The sequence below is a fragment of the Mustela erminea genome, chromosome 11 (genome assembly GCF_009829155.1).
Source record: "Mustela erminea isolate mMusErm1 chromosome 11, mMusErm1.Pri, whole genome shotgun sequence".
In the NCBI taxonomy this organism is placed as follows: domain Eukaryota; kingdom Metazoa; phylum Chordata; class Mammalia; order Carnivora; family Mustelidae; genus Mustela; species Mustela erminea.
Window position 1 is genome coordinate 41,678,438 of NC_045624.1, and position 16,814 is coordinate 41,695,251.

The window sequence follows — 16,814 nt, forward strand, 5'->3', positions numbered from 1 at the left end:
TTTTTTAGACCATTGTCACGGAAACAAATACAACAGGTAGACAAAAAATCCTAGTGAACAAACTGGATGTGTATTAACCATGCTCAACAGTTAGAGAATATATATTATTTTCAAGGATATGTAAAACACACATAGCGTGTACCAGGTGCAAGGTAAGTCTCAAGAAATTTATAGTCTAGTAGAGAGACAAGCGACCGATGGTCACCAGGCTTTGTGATCTGTTTTCAGGAACAAGAAACTGAACTAAATGAGATTGATTCCCTTGCTGTGTACTTTGGTCTAGAAAGGTCTCCCTGGCCTCCTACCGGCCAGCTCTGCCTCCTCTGGATCACCTAGAGACAAGGCTGGGTAGCTGTTTCAGGGTGGAGTCTTGAACAGAGACTGCCTCTGGGGAAGGTCCCTGCAGGACTACAAATGCTGGGCATATGGAGCCACCAAACTGCAGGAGCAAGGAAGTTCCTGGCCCAATAAAGAAGAATGAAATGCTCTTCTTCCCTTAGGGAGCAGGGGACAAGGAGAGAATACTGAGGTACAACTGCCGGTTTTCCCTCCATGACTTAAAGTATCTTCTTCGTTTTCTTTCTTTTTTTTTTTTAAAGATTTTATTTATTTATTTGACAGAGAGAGATCACAAGTAGGCAGAGAGGCAGGCAGAGACAGAGAGAGAGAAGGATGCAGGTTCCCTGCCTAGCAGAGAGCCCGATGCAGGGCTCGATCCCAGGACCCTGAGATCATGACCTGAGCTGAAGGCAGAGGCTTAACCCACTGAGCCACCCAGGCGCCCCTCTTCTTCGTTTTCTTAAATTGAGCCTGGAAATTTTTCTTTCCTCACCTGACCTTGTGCAACAAGGTTGCTGAGCACCGGTATGGCAGGCATGGGGTGAAATGTTCCCTAAACTTCCAAATCACTTTTGCGTGGCACTTCTAGTAACATCTTGCAGAGTTGCTTTCCTGCAAAATATAGTCTGGGAAATGGCAGGCTGGAGAAAAGTGTTTCCCAGACTGCTTTCTTTCTGCTTTCTGCAAGCACACATTGCAACAATGGCCCCATCACAAATAATGAAACCAGAAGGTTCCCCAGCAGAAGCCTCCTGAGCTTCCTCTGCAGCCCCTCCTTCAGGGTGGGATTCCCTGCGTGCAGGCTGCTTCCACACACCGGAAGGAGGCATCTGGGGCTGATGCCACACCCAGCAATGGATGTTTATTTTCCTTTCCCCAGTAAAGTTGACCTTGGCTTCATTACTTCACACTTTAAATGGTTGGATACTATTGTATTATTCTTTCTTTAAAAAAGATTTTATTTATTTAATTGACAGAGACAGTGGGGGGGGGAACACAAGCAGGATAAGCGGGAGAGGGAGAGGCGGGCTCCCTTTGTGGTTTATAATTTCATTCTTAAAACAGTCTTGATTGGTAGATGTAATTTACTGAATGGTCCTCAGAATTATATATTGAAATCCTAAGCCCAAGATGATGGTATTAGGAGGTGGGAACTTTGAGAAATCATTAGGCCATGAGGATGGAGCCCTTATGAATGGGATTAGTGACCTTATAAAAGAGGCCCAGAGCTCTCTTGCCCACTTTCTGCCAAATGAAGATACGAGAAGTTGACAGCCTGCAGCCAGGAAGAGGGTCTCACCAGAACCTGACCTGATCTCAGTCTTACAGCCTCCAGAACTGTGAGAAACAAATTTTTGTAAGCCACCCAGTGTATGGTATTCTATGATAACAGACTGAATTAAGACAGTAAATCTCATTACTCCCATTTAACAGATGAGGAAACTGAAACCCAGGAAGTTCATGCCTAGCTCAAGCTCAGATGGATGCTAAATGGCAGGGCTGGTGTCTGAGCCAAAGCTTCCTAAAACCAAGTTCAGCTCTTTACTTAATAAATTCTTGTTGGGTTGTTTGGAGATGGGCCTTACTTACTGTGGCTCCAGTGATGACCTCCATGTTCCTATGAATGCTGCCAATGACTAATAACAGTATTTATAGAAGGTGGAATTTGAGCTCTGTTCTAGAGGAGGAATTAAACAAAATACTTTATTTCATCGATCGACATTTTAGTATTTCTGAAATTAGGATGCATTTTATAATCAATAGCACATCATAGTGTAATGATGTGTCTTATAATCAATAGTGTCTTAGATGCAGTGAAATTCAGTAGAAAATGTGTGGTCCTTTCCATTTGTATAAAATTGAGTGTGGGTGAGTGTGTGTGTGTGTGTGTGTGTGTGTCCACTGCCTTCTTGTATTTATTCATAACAAACATAACTGTTTAACACAAAACTCTGGGTTCACAAGGGCAAAAAATGCTGTGAAATATTCTGTGCCTTTAAGGTTCTCTTTGGATATAGTAGAGGAGAAAGGGTAGTGATTGACATTTTCCATTTCCCAAAGGGATAACACAGATCCAGTCTTCTCAATTCCATTGTGTACGCCTCAAGAATTTCAAAATATACAAGGAAAAATGTGAAGCCGGTTTCGCCTTTCCAAACAGTGGCCTGAATCTCACCATGCTTAGTCAATACTTCAGAAAAATAACAAGTTTATTCAGGTAAGATTTAAAATAGCAGCTCTGATGATCTGTTATACATTTGCCACTTTGTTATTTCTCTTTTGAGGCAAGTATATAATTCTGCACCGTGTGTTTGGAAAAGCAGAAAGGGGAAAGGACACATGAAGCTTGGCCACCCTCACAACAAGCCCCCCCAAGGTAAGAAGCGCATGGTTTTCTGAGTGGCAGTCTTGGTTTTGACAAACATGTTGTGAGTCACAGCATGTCCATATCTAGTATTCTGACTAGGTTAAAAAAGATGGTAAGTGGGGTTTATTCTGAAATGGGGATTTGGGTTGAAATATGTAACTTGGAACATGGCACTCCTCTTTACAAACACAATAATTCTCTTGTCTGCTGATTTGCGTACAAGCACTACCATTTAGAACTGTGCACAGCAAGACCCTGACCATCTATTTTATTACACCTCCCCTTCACATTTTCAAGTAAGCTGCACAAACTGGGTTCTCCCAGCTATGCCCTACACTTTCCTGCCTCTATTGTTTGAAAGAAAATTTCAATTCTCCTGTTACTAAAACTCTCTCACTTTTTCCATGTTCTTATCCCAAGTACCGCCTCTCTCAGGAAGCCTTCCCGGATTCTCCAGTGGACCCAATCTGTCAATCCTTTGGTGCTCTTTAACATTTTTTTTGGCCTAATTGTTATATTTGGTCACTTTCTTATTAAGTTTCTTATTTAACTACCCATAACAGTGTAGGACTTCTTGTTTGTTTTTTTTTTAAGATTTTATTTATTTATTTGACAGACAAGAGATCATAAGCAGGCAGAGAGGCAGCAGAGAGAGAGAAGGAAGCAGGCTCCCTGCTGAGCAGAGAGCCTGTTGTGGGGCTGGATCCCGGGACCCTGAGATCATGACCTGAGTCGAAGGCAGCGGCTTAACCCACTGAGCCACCCAGGCGCACCCAGTGTAGGACTTCTTAAATTGTGGTCAGTGCCACTCCTGTTAGAACCCTCTGGATCCCATTCGAAATCTGTTGGTCCAGGATCTGTAGGGACTCAGGAATATGCATGTTTAATAAGCTTTCTAGTGTTCCATGCCATTTCCCAATTTTGAGGATCATTGTGTAGTGGAAGGGGATCCCCTGCCTTTTTGTGTTAGGGACAATTTCATGCGTGTTTGCAAGCAGAAGGGATAAAATAATGTATCTTCATGAACCTGCCACTCTGGTTTAACAGTGATCAAAACAGGGGTAATATACTTTACTTACACCCTCCCCTGCTTTCCCCAACACCCCTTGGATTTTTTTAAGAAAATCTGTTACAACATTTCATCTATAAATATTTCCTAATGAAGTCTAATTTCCTAATGAAATCTTTTAATAGTTTTTTAAAAGATTTATTTATTTACTTATTTATTTGACAGAGAGAATGATCATAAGTAGGCAGAGAGGCAGGCAGAGAGAGAGAGGGAAGCAGGCTCCCTGCTGAGCAGAGAACCTGATGCGGGGCTCGATCTGAGGACCCTGAGATCATGACCCGAGCCAAAGGCAGAGGCCCAACCCACTGAGCCACCCAGGCGTTCCAAGGACTATTTTATTTTAAGTCGTAATCACTATAATATTACCATTCCAGAAAAATCCCTAATTCCTTATTGCAGTAGGCAGAATAATCCCTCCAGCCCTGAGGTGTCCACAGCCTCATCCCTGGAAACTGGGAATACGTGGCATAAAGGACTTTACATCTGTAATTAAGGTTAGGGATCTAAAGACTATTCTGGATTATTGGGGTGGGCCCAACTGGTCCTGCTAGCCCTTAAAAGCAGACAGTTGTGTCTGGCAGAAGAGAGAGGCAGAGGAAAGGGAGTTTCAAGAGGCTCTGCATGTGAGGATAGTGGGGTGAGTCGCTGCTGTCTCTGAGATGGAGAGGTCATGAGCCAGGATGGGAGGGGGCTCTGGAAGAACTAAGGATGGCCTCTGGCTGACAGCCAGCTGGGAAATGGGGATGTCACTCCTTGAGCCACTGTAAACTGGATTCAGCCAACAACTTGAATAGCTTGTAACTCGGTTCTTCCTCCAAGCCTCCAGAAAGGGACACAGCCCTAGTGACACACTGCTTTTTTGCCTTGTGAGGCTCTTGGCAGACCAGCTGAGCCATGCTGTACCCCGACTTCTGACCTACAGAACGGTGAAGTAACAAAAGGGTACTGCTTTGATCTCCTAAATTTGGGAGGCACTGTGTGACTGGTTGTCTCTTTTGTGGTATTAGGTTGATACAACCAATGTATAGTTCCCCCTCAGATGTTTTGCCTGGTGGTTTTCTCAGTCCTTGATGATTATCACAAAGAACTTCATTATTTCTTCACTAGTGATTATAGGGTGGCGATATTTTAAATCTATCATTCTTTTTTCATTTATTAACCAGACTCTTCTAAAAACACTTCACTCTATGGTTAATCCAAGGTACAGTTCATACAGGAAAATCAGGGTAGGGGTGCCTGGGTGTCTTAGTTGTTAAGGGTCTGCCTTCGGCTCTGGTCCTGATCGAGTCCTGGGATTGAGCCGTGCATCGGGCTCCCTGCCTGGCGGGAAGCCTGCTTCTCCCTCTCCCACTCCCCCTGCTTGTGTTCCCTCTCTTGCTGTGTCTCTCTCTTTCAAATAGTTAAATAAAATCTAAAATAATTAAATAAAATTAAATTAAAAAAAAAGAAGAAGAAGTAAATCAGGGTAGCTGCTTGATTCTGGGAAGACTTTGAAGACATTCAGGTCTGGGTTCTAATCCTGCATTCTGCAGTGTTGGCTAGTTTGCCTTGAGCAAATTATTGTAGCTCTGTGAGCCTTAGGTTCCTTGTAGCTCTGTGAGCCTCAGGTTCCTTACTTTAAGCATAGACGGCCTTGCAGGGTTGTTACAAGAACTGGGTAAAAGAATTGTGTGAAAGCATGGTGCCTGCTACACAATAAGCACCGATCAAATGTCTGTATTAAAATAAAATTCCAGGGCTGTGCACCTGTGAGGATCTGTGAGGAGCACAGGCTCAGCTTGCTGTCTAAATCCGCTTCTAGAATCTTCCATCTGCCTCCTTCGTGCGGACTTTGCTTCTGATGTGTGTGCTGCTCTGAGGGCTATGCTTCCTCCCTGGTCTGCTCAAGTCCCTCTCAGAGTGCCTCTGAGCTGCATCTTGACTTGGCTGGGTCACCCCAGCTTCTCAGGAGCAGCCCCAAGGCTTCTAACGCATGTCTCCCCAGGGCCCACAGTTTGTAAGCAGGCCCCTGTTTCCCTGTGAGGGTTTCCAGCGGAGAGCAGAGGGGAGAAGCACAGATGGCAGGGTTAGAAGAGGGCGGCCTGACGCTCCTCCCAACTTGGCCATCCACTGGCTGGGTGGCAAACCAGGGGAGCACCACTGGGGCCTGAAGGAAGTCCCCGGGGCCCCTTCCAGATCTCTCCTCCTTTCTCATCCCAGGACACCACGCTCAGCAAGCCAGGCCAGGAGCGTTTCGCCTGCCCTTCTGACTTCACACAGACAGGCTTGGTAGAATGTCCTGCAATCTCAGGACTCCCAAACAAGAGTTGCCGTCCCTCCAGCCTGGCTGGGCTGAGTGACCGCCTCTCTAACTGGCTGTGACCCTCTCAGGCTGGCTGTGCATAATCAGAATAAATTGGAGGCTGAAATATTTGTCTGGACTATTCTGATCAAAAACGCCCCTTCCTTTGATCTTTCAGTCAAAACAAGGTATTCTCCCTGAATTCTGACGATATTAACCTTGAGCCACTGGTTCAGCTGGCCAGCCAGGAGTCTCGGGGCTCATTAAGGCCCTCACCCAGCTGCTCAGCTCCAGTGAGGCCCAGGGCTTTGTGCTTTGCTTCCGTAATGCAAATAGTTATTGGCAAGTGTGGGGCTGGGCTTGGAAACCCAGACTCCAGTGGTGCCCCAAGCTGCTACCTGCCTTTTGTCTGCACACTCAGGAGTTGGGCCGAGCACCCTACAGAGGGACAGCTGTATAGCGGGGTAGCCAAGGACAGGGGCAGGCCCCTGTGTAATGGCACTTTTGGGGAGAGATTATGGAGATCAAGCAATCTTTCTTTCAATTTTTCTGGAAAGAGCATTGGCTCAGGAGCTTCGGCAATTAGCTCCCTCAGATAAGTCATTGGTCTCGACTAATTGTGCCAGCTGACTGTGGGATGTCTACCTTCCTCTCTGCCCTTCATTTTGGACTAAGAGGGAAACCTTCTAAGTTTCAAAAAATTGGGGGCATGGCTGTATGTGCCATCTCTGTTCTAGTCCCATCACAGGGCAGTGAAAGAGGTTTGAAGACCAGTAAAATAGATTTTTATTATGAGTGTTACTTTTTAGTCCACTTCGTGTCTCAGGGTTATTGGAAAGGACACTATCGAATTTTGTCTGCCAAGGATCCTTTCATTTGGACTGGTTGCATGGTCCTGCAAGGCAGGTGGCTGCTCGTTACTGTAGCTACCCTCCACCTCACCCTCATTCTAGCCAGGAGGGTGGGCACATGACCCAGGCAGGCCAACTGTAGTATTTACTGAGTGCATAAAGTACTATGTGTTGGGTTAATCCAAGGAATATTTTCATTCTTAGATTAACATTTACTTCCCGAAGTAGGTCATGGGTACTTCTGGAAGTGCACAGTGGTAGGCTAGGGGCACGAACGCCACAGAATAAATAAAGAAGCGGCTCTTCGTAGCTCATCGATTAAATTAATTCAATGTATTTTTATATAAAAAGAAAACGGATGTATTTTGGACTAGACTATACAAATCAAATGACTCGTTAAGATCAAAGACAGGAATTCAAAGGCCTCTTGTCGTTGCATGTAGGATGGATGCTGTCCTTTTCCATTGAGTGTGCCCCGATGACAGGGCTGGTGAACATGGAGGAGGAGGAAGAGCACAGGCCTGAGTGCAGGAAGGGGCGGCCCCAGCCTGCCCCTGTGGAGCCCGTCAGTGCCATTTGGCCTCTCCCATTCTTTTCTTCTCATCCAAAGAGTGGGTTGGTCTCCAGAAGTTTCTCAAAGGGTCTAACATCCCGTCTTTGCCGTGTGAATTAGTAAATTGCTTGTCATTAGAAGTGTTAAAAAGGGGATTGAGTGGATTAATTTGTTAGTTACTGGATTTAACTAGTTTAACTTTAGGTCCAGTTCAGTGATTGTACTCTAAAACTTAGCCATGTATAGTGCAACCATTTATGATTGAGAGGGGTGTGTTCTAAAAGTACAGATTTTTATAGTAGTAGTTAAATAGTATCCATTCAGTGTTGATGTGAATACAAATCATATCAATCATAATACTATCATCACACATATGTATCATAGTACTATAGCATTAATCCTATATCATAAAGCCAATCATCAAATAATGATTTTAGCAGTTTAGTACTTTATCATATGGGTATGTATGGCAATATGCTTAAAGTAAAGAAAGTTGGCTGGGCATAAACCCAAGCAGGGAGGCCCTGTGGGCATCTGGAGGGAGCAGATGAGGGTTTTTTTAAACATGCCAGGTTAATATGAAGCTTTGCCTGGCAGACCTGGAAGAGGGACATGACAGAGACATTTAATGCTTGCTAAGTGTCATTGGATTCTCCATTCTTCCCAACCTCTCTTGCAAGTGGGCAGGCTCACGTGACAGGTTTCTATCCAATTGACTGTAAGTGGAAGTCACTTCTAAGCTGAGGTGGGAAAGAAACTCTAGCGAGACCCCCCATCTCTCTTCTCCTCCCTGCCACTGAGATTGTGGAAGTTGTGTTTGGAGATGGCGGAGCCAGAACATAGGAACCACCAGCGTCTATGAGACAGTGCTGAAAGGCTGCTGCCAAGCCATGAGCCAGGCTGACTTGGAAATAAGGTACTGTGTTGATTTGGGATTGGTTATGATGAAAGCATGGCTTAGTTTATCCTGCCTGATTCGTGGACTGATGTTTATGGTTCTAGAGATCTTAAAATGCAAACTTGATGATGCCACTTCTTGTCTGAAAGCCACTGGTGGTTGCCTGAGCTCTTGGGACAGTATCATCATCTTTTCCATAAAGATGCCTACCTCCTGGCCTTCTCTTGCACACTCTTCTTGGTGACCGCTTCATCTGGTTGCTGTACTTCACGCCACTCCCCATGGGCAGCCTGGGGGAAACCTCACCTTCACCCCTGCCCCCATGGGGTTCCTCTGACCTGCTCGTTTTTGGACACTTAGCTCAATGCTCAGAGCTCTCATCCCTTCCATAACTCTATCAGGTAGGTACTGTCACTACCTCCATTTTACAGATGAAATCATGGGGGCATGGAGACCTTACATTCACATGGCTAATAAGTGGTAGAGCTCACATTCTAACACTCCAAAAAATGCTCCGCCTTGGTTTTGAGCCTGGCTCCTGGGAGGCCCTCTACATGGTCCCCCTTCTATTCTTTGGCAGGAGGAGAGATCCCTTGGGAGTGACAGAGAGAAGGAGCACCAGACTGCAGTGTGGCAGGGGGATGGATGGGAGGACCAGCCTTCTTGAGGCCCCAGAGCACCTAGGACCATGCAGGAGGCTCAGCGGGGGTAGCTTGGAGGGATATGAGGCTTCACCCCTGTTGTGTCATTTCACAGTATGTGCAGTGGACTTAGAAGGCATCGAAGATGATTTTTTCATTACAGAGATTGTCTTTGGTGACTTGGAAAAGGTTTAGTCCGGCACAGAACATGATTTTTCTTTTCCCCTAATTAATTTATTTTCTGCCAAAGAAATTGCCCATGTCCCTTTAAGCACCAACCCCAGAGCAAGGTGCCCCTGGGGGGAACCATGGGATCAATTTTTCAGCCAGGGACTATGCAGCTTGGCTATACAGGCTTAAGGCTTTTAATTTGCTTATACATAGAGTGGCTTGAGCTCTATACATCACCAAATCAATGCAAATCAGTTTACTTGAAGCTGGTTCAATTTTAAAAGAATTTCATTAACTAGCAATAAAAGGCCTGGTTTAATATGATTACTATAGGATCCCAAGCTCATCAGGAAGGATTCCTTTTCTATAATGATCTTAACATTTATATTATGGCATTTTCTAAGAAAATAAAAAAGGGAAACAGAAAAGCATACTAGCGGAAGACACTGGAAATAAAGCTTTTATTCTCATGGAATTTAGTGTTGGAACCACCATTAAACAAACTTCTTTTCCCAAATGGCAAGGACCTCAGGGAGGAAACACATTGATTTAAACATTCTTGTGTGGTTGTCTATAGACACACACCCTAGACACATGTTCATTGCATTATCTAATCCACACAGAACTGTAACCACTCCAAGGCGGAAGAACCTTAGAGGCATTTGATACAATCACTTAATTTTACTGAAGAAACTGACGCCCAGAGACTGTAAATGGTGATTAGAGGTCAACCATCTGGTTAGCAGAGATGAGGGCCTGGAAATCAGGTCTTTGCCTCCCTCTCTGTAACTCCCCACTGGTGGCAAAACTTAGAAGCCCTTTCCTGACCAGCAGCAGGTGGTGAGAGGCATGCATGGTGGGAAATCACCTCCTTGGAAGTACTTTTCATAAAAACAAAAGGAATCCTGTGATTTTCAACAACACAGATGAGCCTTGAGGACATCATGTTAAATGAAATAGGCCAATTGCAGAAGGACAAATACTGCAGATTCTGCTTACGTGGAGGTAGCATGGAAGGCAATGCAGTTTCAGTGAGGCGGGAAGAGTAAGTTCTGGAGTCCTGCTTACAACATTGTACCTGCAGATGACGGTACTGTATTGTGCCCTTAAACCTGTAAGAGAAGATATCTCACATCAGGTGTTCTCACCACAGTAAAATAACATTAAAAATAAAGATCCAGGGCTGCCTGGGTGGCTCAGTGGGTTAAGCCTCTGCCTTCGGCTCAGGTCATGATTTCAGGGTCCTGGGATTGAGTCCCACATTGGGCTCTCTGCTATGCTTCCTCCTCTCTCTACCTGCCTCTCTGCCTACTTGTGATCTCTCTCTCTGTCAAATAAATAAAATCTTTAAAAAAAATCTTAAAAAAAAATAAAGAACCATTTGGAGGTAAGGCATTTCTATTTCTATATGGAGAAGCTGGCATCATCTTTGGTGACTTGGAAAAATGTTCCGTCCAGCACTCATCATGGATTTTCTTTTCTCCTAATTAATTTATTTTCTGCCAAAGACATTGAATGTGTCCTTTAAGCAGCACAATTCCCAAAGCAAGGTGTCCCTGGAGGGAAGTGTTAAGGAGAGAAGTTCTATTTCATCTCACCAAGATTTCTCCCCTGTGCCCACCCCCCATACCAACTCTATCTTCTCCTGGAGGAGTGTTAATCTGACTTGTTGGAGGCCCAAGTTCCTTCTGGGCCCCAACTGACTATCGGGTAGGGTTAGTGGCTTTCAAGACCAGTACCCCACCATGCTTCCCCATGTCCTAGATCTTGCTGCCATATAGCAAGCCCACTTGCATTCTCTGGGGCAGGCCCAGCCACTTCTGCTTCTATTCTTCTTCCTCTGCTGACCGTGAAACCTGGTGGGGAGGACAGCCTAGGTCTGCTTTGTGGCCCGTTCACCTTAGAGTCAGAGGATAGAAAATGAAAACCCAAAGAGGGAACTTGAGCCTGAGCACTGGGCTCTAATTCCATTTCCACAAAAATGACTACATTAGGGGTTGTAGTTGTCACCTAGCTACTCAAAATGCAGTTCATCCGTTTTGCATCTGGTTGCAAACTCAGAGACGAGGAGGAGTGAGAAGCAAGGCAGGGATGGACTGTTGCTAGGTTTTTTTTTTTACCTTAATCTAAGGCCACAGGTCCTTGTCCAAAGGGGCCCAGAAGTGTTAGGGAATTCAGAAGTATTCTGTGGTTATTAGGCTAGGAGGTTAGTTCTAACATTGGTCAGAGCTAAAAACCAGTGTGGTTGGAAGTAGGGAATGTTTAATTTATAGTGGGATGATGTAGAATTTAATGAGGCATGTAGGCTTGTTTCTTTAAAATATTTCAATACAGGGTGCTTGGGTGGCTCAGTCGGTTAAGCCTCTGCTTTGGCTCAGGTCATGATCGCAGGGTCGTGGGATTAAGTCCTGCTTTTCCCTCTGCCTCTGCTTCTTTCTCTCTCATGAATAAATAAATAAAATCTTTTAAAAAGAATAGAATAAAATACTTTAGTACAGAACAAACAGCTAAAGTCTTGGCCGCTATTGGGCTGATGGGATTTGGGTTGGGTGGGGTCCCAGGGCAGCCTGTGCCACCTGCTAACATCACCTTTCCCATGTGATAGAGTGATGGTTACAGCGGTGAACTAGGGAGATGTTCAAATAGTTTGAATCCTGCTCACTGCTTATCAAAGTTGAAGCTTTAGGAGAGATATCAAATGGTCTAATGCTTGGTACTTGCTTTAGAGATTGATTAATCTCATCATACGCAGTGTGGACACCAGATGAGCCTCTTCACAGTAACTGTCTGGTCTCCCCGCTCGGGTGTGAGATCCTCATGGGCAGCATGGTGGTATCCCATTCATCTTTGCACCCCAGGTTCCTAATTTGAGCCGAGAACATAGGATATGCTCAGTAAATGCTTTCTGAAGGTGGGAAGAGATTAATAAAGAGGACTGGCAATCTGCAAGGCAATTGTCCATAATGTGTACTAGTAAGGTGTATGGAGCTGTTTGTCTCTGGTCAACTCGAGGCCTCCCCTCACTCTCCTCTGGTTTGCTCAGCACCCTCCCTTGGGTTCCCCTCACCCTCTGGCTTCTGGTTGGGTTTGACCAGTGGGAGGTGCCAGTGGGAGACAGGAGAGTGGAGAAGCGTGATTTGAGGTCTTTCTTTTCACACTCTCCTTCTCTGTCACAGTTCTGTGACTGTGGCCCTCAACTCCTGTTCGGGAATCCCCTTCTCACCAGCTATCAGTGACGTTTCCTTCTTTGTCCCTCTAGACCGGGGCTAATTACGGCGTCCTGCCATTGTTATCCCTGGCTGCCTCGGAATCCATTTGGGATCTTTTTGCCCTGCCCATACCTCTTCAATGGAAACCCCCGAAGTGGAATTGTCTTTGCTGCCAGGGCCCTGAGTGACATTCCTAAAAGCAGTTCTTTTAAGACTGTCAACATACATCAATAGCTTATCTATATCAGTTTGTAGCAGGCTCTTAAGAAGAGAAAGCAGCCACTGGAAGGATAAATTGGATCCTGCTGAATTAACTTGACATTTTTGTAATTGCATTTTGCTGTTTATAGAGGAAGAAGGGAGAGGGCGTTTGCAGTGTACACAGCAACATGCCCAGTTTACAGATGAGGACAATGAAGCTTTAAAAAGTCACCTGCCTTGTTCCTGGTTGGCTGTTAGCCTCTGGCAGAGAGAAATCAAGGTAGCATTCCATCTGCTGCTTATAGTTTGTGAGTGGAAAGAAAGCCCAGAGTGCCTGGATGGCTCAGTAGGTTGGGTAACTCTTGATCTCAGTTCAAGTCTTGATCTCAGGGTTGTGAATTCAGGCCACATGTTGGGCTCCATGTTGGGCATGGAGCCCTACTTAAGAAAGTAGCCCTTCTTAAGCCCTACTTAAGAAAGAGAGAAAGACGGGCGCCTGGGTGGCTCAGTGGGTTAAAGCCTCTGCCTTCGGCTCAGGTCATGGTCCCAGGATTCTGGGATCGAGCCCCGCATCGGGCTCTCTGCTTAGCAGGGAGCCTGCTTCCTCCTCTCTCTCTGCCTGCGTCTCTGCCTGCTTGTGATTTCTGTCTGTCAAATAAATAAATAAAATCTTAAAAAAAAAAAAAAGAGAGAAAGAGAGGGAGGAAGGAAGGAAGGGAGGAAGGAAGGAAGGAAGGAAGGAAACCCAATAAGACTTCTTTGTCAAAAAGCCAGTTAGGCCAGAAAAAGCCGATTTGGAGCTTCAGTGGTGGGACCCATTTTTCTTGAACTCCACTGGACATTTCTGGCCATGATAACATTCTGCTCTGGTAAGGGCTTCTTAAATTCGTCAGGTAAGAATGAATTTTCCTTGAGGCCACCAAGAGGCATGGAAGCAGATGGCCTCTATTTTCTGCATGAAGCCACTGGAACAGTCTTGGGAGGCCAGCAGCATTCCAAAATGTGGGGTGAAAGATGTCAGTGTTGGGGAGATCAGCCCCAAAGAGCGGTGGGAGCTGTGGAAAACAGGGTCTGATTTAGAGCAGATGTGAGAGGCTGCCGGGGGCCCGTCTGTCCTCAGCTCATTCAGCCCTTCTGTTGTGTCTGCCTCTGTTTGCCGCCTCAGCCCCCATGGCCTGAGCTAGCCCCACTCTATTTTTAGTTCACATTTCACCTTTCTGTCTGTGAGGTGCTTTTCCCAGCTTAGGAAAACACACTGTAGCCACCAGCATAGGCCCCTGTGACCTTGGTGGAGGGGAGAGGCTCCCATAGGGAATGAAGCAGGGCTCCTTCTAGGGGTCTCAGAGGCAGGCTCTCATGTTGCATGAATTCTTCCAGGTTGCTTAGTGGGATTGGTTGTCAAGAGACCTCAGGACTCTATCTTGACCTCAAAGGAGAACACAGGGTGAGGGGCCCCTGGATTGGATAAGTGACAGCTCAGACTTGGTAGAAGAAGGCAACCTAAGGTTTTCTGCCCCTCAGGCAGGGTCTCTATAGGACCCTGTAAAGCGCAGCTCCCTTACATCTTCATTCTTGATGTTCTCAACCAAGAGAGGGGAGGGAGATATATACGTTAAATTTCTAAGACTTATTGTTATTATTGGTAACAATATTTATCTGCTAATAAGGGAAAGATTTAAAAATATAGAAATAACCAAGGAAGGCAAAGAATTTAACCCATTTGATACCATCTAAGACAATCCATGTTAATGCATTAGTGTACTTACTTTGAATTATTTTGCACTACACAATATTTTTACATAGTTGTAATCAGATGGCAAAAACAAAATTGCACACAGTAGCTATTAAGAGACTGTCCCCCTCCCACCCACCCCGGTTGTAAAGGTTAGGCATATTGTATATACAGTTTAGAAAATGTATTAAAAAAAAAGAAAAGAAAGATTTCTAATATCTTACCACCCATGGATAATCACTTAATTTATTATTTATTAGTATATGGCCTGAAAACCTTTTTTTCTATGCATTTTTAAATATAATCAAGGTCATTTTGCCCATTTGGTTTTTAATCAGTACAAGAAAATCACAGCTTTTAGAAGGAGGATGATATAAAGAGGGACTTAATAAATATCTGCTCTTGATCTTTATGAGATCAACCATTCAATTAATTAAACAACCAACTTTTTTTTTTTCTGCCTCTGAGTATGGGTATTTATATATATGTAGTCAGCTTCACATACAAATAAACCTACGCAGAAAGAAGGTAATCACACTTCCATAGTATCATGTGAGCTGCTTCAGGGAGATAGTATGTCTTTCCTCTTGTTATCAACCTACCCTTTGTCCCCACTAGTTCTTTGTTCTGGGTCTTCTCCATCGTTGTGACTGAGGATGTTTAGTTCTTGCTAGCAGCTGGGATGCCGCCTCTGCAGATGTCTGAGAGTCAGACCTTCGGCCCTTTGTGCATGCCCTTAGTACTGCTTCCTTCCTCCACGGGGTTATAATTGCTGACAAACAACTCTGGCTACAGTACTTTGGCCAATCGCTTAGTACACGGAGATGAATAAAAAGCTGCCTTCAAAGAATTAGTTCCCACTTAAACAACCAACTTTTTTTTTTTTTTAAAGATTTTTATTTATTTATTTGACAGAGAGAGATCACAAGTAGGCAGAGAGGCAGGCAGAGAGAGAGAGGGGAGGAAGCAGGCTCCCTGCTGAGCAGAGAGCCCGATGCGGGACTCGATCCCAGGACCCTGAGATCATGACCTGAGCCGAAGGCAGTGGCTTAACCCCCTGAGCCACCCAGGCGCCCCATTAAACAACCAACTTTTAAAGATGCAAAATGACTTCAGATCTCAGACAACCTCAGGTCATCTGCCCTCCTGCACAAAGCTGCTCTCAGGCACTTATTTCAACAGTTCTCCTGACAAAGGAAGTGTTCCAAGCATGTGAAATGTCTTTGTGGTCTTAAGATGTGACGGAACAGATTGGTACCCAGAGGCGTCGAATTCGATAAACGTTCTGAACAAAGTGAAGGATCGTGGTGTCAGAAACACAATTCTTATTAATGTAGGGAAGAGGGAGCTCTCGCAGGGCCAAGTTCATGTTGAATCGACCTATAACACCTCATCTAAATGGCTGCCTGAGTTTGATACCCCAACTGCGTAGAGGAAAAGGAAGCTAATTCAGTGAATCTCTTTGTGAGTCTATGTCTTCAACCACTGGGCCTGGTAGGGATATGTGGAAGCCGTGTAAGTGGAGCGGCTCAGGACTGTCCTTTCACACAGAAGATCACTGGTTTGGGTTTCATACTCCTGCACGAGCATTTTTCCCTACTCAGAGCTGTGTAGGGAAACGCTACATTCTGGCTGTCAGGACTGTATGGCTGCCTAAGGCCAGCCTGGTCTTTGTTCTTTTGCTTGTTAACATGTTTGTAGGACCTTTTTCATTGTTGTTGAAATGAAAATATTTTCCCAAAAACATATAGATGCGGTGCTATTTTCATTGATGTTAGGCTGGAAAGTGGTGACCCTTCATTCTGAACAACCAAGCTTCTTATTTCTCCTGGGGAGTCTTTAAAATCCGGGTCCCTTTATTTATTTATTTTGAAGATTTTATTTATTTGTCAGAGAGAGAGCACAAGCCAAGGGGAAAGGCAGAGGGACAAGGAGCCTCCCCACTGAGCTGGGAGCCCAATGTGGGGCTCAGTCTCAGGACCCTGGGATCATGACCCAAGCTAAAGGCAGATGCTTAACCGACTGAGCCAACCAAGTGCCCCTAAAAACTGTGTCTTAATGAAAATGTCATTGTAATCTTCTTCTACCTTAGACATCTATGGCATTGATTATCCATTTACTGTCATCTGTATTTCTCATCTTTTTTTTCCCCCTTTTCACCTCTTTGCCCTGGTCCTCCCCTCTGGGGGAGCTCCTCAGGTCTGCCCTGCACACAGGGATCCTCTTGGCCGCAGGCGCCATTTCCACTCTCTGCTGCCTGCAACGAGCATTTTAGTTCTGTCATCGCATTCTGGGTTTCCATTCTTTTCTCTATTATCTTTCTGTTCAGTTCTCATCTCGTTGTCTTTTTATCTCAGCCCATGTCTTCCTAATTTAGTTTTCTGTTTCTTATAGGAGGATACAATGACATCCACTTGAGGACGTCAGGCATCACTGAAAATTTTCCTCTTGCTCAGGTGGTAGATTCTTTTTAGAGGTATGTTCTTCCTCTTCATGTTCTG

The 16,814-nt window shown here is 44.9% G+C and overlaps 1 long non-coding RNA gene across 6 annotated transcripts in view; it reads left to right on the top strand.

Annotated features, from left to right (window-relative positions):
• Positions 1-16,814, top strand: part of LOC116569568 — a 107,802-nt gene that overhangs the window by 34,643 nt on the left and 56,345 nt on the right. For 5 of the 6 annotated variants that reach the window (XR_004277074.1, XR_004277077.1, XR_004277073.1 and 2 more), the window contains exon 2: positions 16,708-16,789. The exons of the other annotated variant lie outside the window; for it this stretch is intronic. This is a non-coding gene — a long non-coding RNA (uncharacterized LOC116569568). The remainder of the gene's footprint in view (positions 1-16,707; positions 16,790-16,814) is intronic. 6 annotated transcript variants of the gene reach the window in all.